Source organism: Mobula birostris, chromosome 8, assembly GCF_030028105.1.
Source record: "Mobula birostris isolate sMobBir1 chromosome 8, sMobBir1.hap1, whole genome shotgun sequence".
In the NCBI taxonomy this organism is placed as follows: Eukaryota; Metazoa; Chordata; class Chondrichthyes; order Myliobatiformes; family Myliobatidae; genus Mobula; species Mobula birostris.
Genome location: NC_092377.1, coordinates 92,197,799 through 92,201,131, shown reverse-complemented (window position 1 = coordinate 92,201,131; position 3,333 = coordinate 92,197,799). Strand labels below are relative to the sequence as shown.

Genomic DNA, 3,333 nt, shown 5'->3' with positions numbered 1-3,333 from the left:
TGGAATTCATATCAGTGGAAACATCTGACTGTCCCTTGTTAACTATAACCAATTGCACCATCTAAACACAGATCAAAAGCTTTCTTTATTTTCTTAAGCATGTTTCATGAATCCTGGTGAACCTTCCACTTGACCGTAACATGAATGTTCTAATTTACAGTTTTAAAGCTCCTGATCAGTTACTTCAATCAGGGTTTTCCTGGTCTGCAATGATAGCAATACCACTAGACCATGGTTAGAATTGACAGATCTTTCCCTAACTTTTAATTACATTCCTTATGACCACAAAGGGATATTTCATGACATTTATCATCTCCTCCCGGAACTTCCTCTGGGTGATGGCATAAATAAACATGTTGGTGCAGGAGCTAAACAACTGAAACATTGTTCCAATGGTGTCTACCACAACATAATTAAAAGGTATTCCTATGTATTGTCCAGTAATTCTTTGAACTGCTAGACTGAACACCCGAAATATCCAGAAGAGGACAAAACTGGTTGAAATTGCGAAGAGCAGAATGATGGACCTTTTTCGATTCTTCATCTCTGGGTCATCCTTCTTTTCCCCACTCTGCTGACCCCTCAGTCTCCTGCGGACTGCACTGGCCTTCAGAATGTGCCTGACAGTGACAGCATTGAGCAGCAGGATCAGCACAAAGGGGACGATGGGGGTTAAAAATCTGTGCCCCCAGTCAAATCGTTGCCACACGGGGGAAGTTATGAACCAATACGATACCACGCAGAAATATGGCTGGTACTTGAAGTACCACGGGATGTTGGTCAACACGCTCAGCAGACTCACCACTGCAATAACGATAGCTGCACCTTTTTCAGTGCAATATCTAGTCTTCAGCCTCTGGAAGCAAATGGCCACTGTGCGGTCCAAGGTGAAGCCAACAGTGAGCCAGACGGAGCAAGAAACAGAAATGTAACCTATTGTATCTACGACATTGCACTCGGGAGAGTAATAAAAGCCAAACACCCTTTGGAGAATGACGCGAAATATGACGACCAGTAGATCCGCCACAGCCATGGCTACAAGGTATGAAGTGACAACTTTGGAGAGTCTACACTGCCCTCGCAATAGTGTTACAAATGCCACCACGTTTGCTGTGAATTTTGGAAAAGTAAACATAAATTTGTCAACTGAAGGGGAACAAGTACAGTCATTGTTAATTATTGCAGGTTCAATAGCTGAGATGAAATAAATGGGGCGGCCAAATGGGCAAGCAGGTACATTGTCAATGGAACACAACATATACCAAGTTTGGAATTGGATGAACTGGTGCAGTAATGTTCAATACAGCCTCAGTAGGTGACAGTGGAGTTTCCATATTTACCCCAGACATGGGCCGGAAATGGGGTCAAGGAGGCAATGAGGCTCCAGTCAGTCACTCATCGGAGCTCCCTATACGGTTGACAATGGGAACCACTTGGATGAGTTGAGGAGTTGGACAGCCAGCTGGTTTAACTTGTCCTCACAGGGAACATCTTGTTCACTCACTTGGTTTGAACAAGAAGTGTTGCCAGGTGAACCCACAAAGTTTCCAGCTGTGTCCACCCCAGGGTTGAATTTCCGGAACATTTCTTGTTCCATTTGACATGGGTCTCATTCCTCTCTCTTCCCCTCATGGTTCTGACTGATTGAGGCCAGCTCCTGCTCATGCCCTGAACAGAAAAGCTTCAGGAATTGTTTGTTCCGTTTTCAGCTCTTCACCTCTTGCCTTTTCTATCTCAATTTCTAGAGATGGGTTAGTGACCGAAATCCACCAGGGAGACCCTGTGTTTATATTCATTAAATATCTACATATCCCTGGCAAAACATGGGATGAATAATCTTACATTTTAGTCGGAGATATGCACCAACAAAAGTCTATTTACATATGATACATTGTATGATCTGGAAGTAAACTAGCAGGGCTTGAAATAATTGAAGTCGTTAGTTTGGATCCAGTGCTCAACAAGTGCAAACCCCACAGTACCTGATGAAGGAGACTGAGCTATTAAGACTGAAGCCTGGCAGACGCGGTGGAGAGGTAGTAAATACAATTAAGAAAGCAGAGAGGAATATTAGTGGCCAGTCAGAGCTGGAATAACAATCATAAATAAGCAATACTGAACAAATCCATCATCGTTCCATTATTAAATCTATCAAAGTGGTAATGGTTAGAATGACTTACACAGAACTCCAATGATTGCCAGGATCCGGTAGTAATGAGGTAAAAAATCATTGAAAAAATAGATTACACGATCTCTCACCATGCTTGCAGAAAATCACAATGCCCTCCAGCGGGGAAGAGTTAATGTTGACTCCACTGCCTGAGTCCACTCCCTCAGTGACCGCCTGTACTTATAGAGGCAAGTGGCATCCACAGGGACCACAGGGTGACGTGATTATTGTTAGTTACCTGGATCAGGATAAACACGTTACAACATTAGCTCCATGTCTGACACATCAATTAACAAATGAACACACCTGGTGTTCAAGCACTGGGATGGAAACTGAAGGCCACAGGCTGGAAACACAGAGGAGAGTCTTCAATGTATCCTACCTGCTGTGGGTTTGTAACGGTGACCCACTCACACCTTCTTCCATCTCCTGTCCCAATATCTTTACCGCTTGGTCAGCCCTTGCTGCATTCTGCTCCTCAACCCCATACACTCACACAGAGCAATCTCCTAACCTCTACTTCCAGCTTTTGGCAAAAAATTAAAGCCCTCATGTCTGTCATCATTCTCCACTTCTTACTCAGTGGCTCAGGCAGACTGATGGAAATTTTCCTGGAGTAACATTGTCTGGCTAGAGCTCTGTGACTAATAGTGTTCTGCAGGGATCTATACTGGGAACTCTGCTCGAATGACTTGGGTGAAAATATGGATGGATGGGTTAGTAAGTTTGCAGATAAGGGTATAGATCTGTTGCAGAAATGTGAGGTGTTGCATTTTGTGGGATCAAAGGTACTGAGTCTGCCTCTGTGACTCAGACGTTGGGAGGGAGAAGAAGAGGCATACTGTAGCGATAGGGGATTTGTTAACTAGGGGAACGGACAGGAGATGATGTGGGCAAGAATAAGATTCCTGAAAGGTATGTTGCCTCCAGGTGCCAGGGTCTGGGATATGTCAGACTGAGTCCTCAGCATTCTTAAATGGGAAGGTGAACAGCCTGAAGTCGTGGTCCATGCAGGGACCAATGACATGGGTGGGACAAGTGACAAAGCTCTGCATAAGGAGGTCAGGTCAGGGTATTAAGTTAAAGTGTTGTGTTTTCAGAATTACTACCCGTGCCACATGCTATTGAAGCCAGGACGAGGAAGATTATATAGTTTAATACGT

At 44.2% G+C, this 3,333-nt stretch overlaps 1 pseudogene; it reads right to left on the bottom strand.

Moving 5' to 3' along the window:
• Positions 1–256: 256 nt before the first annotated feature.
• On the bottom strand, positions 257–1,585 carry LOC140202022 (probable G-protein coupled receptor 139; annotated as a pseudogene).
• Between the last annotated feature and the right edge of the window lie 1,748 nt (positions 1,586–3,333).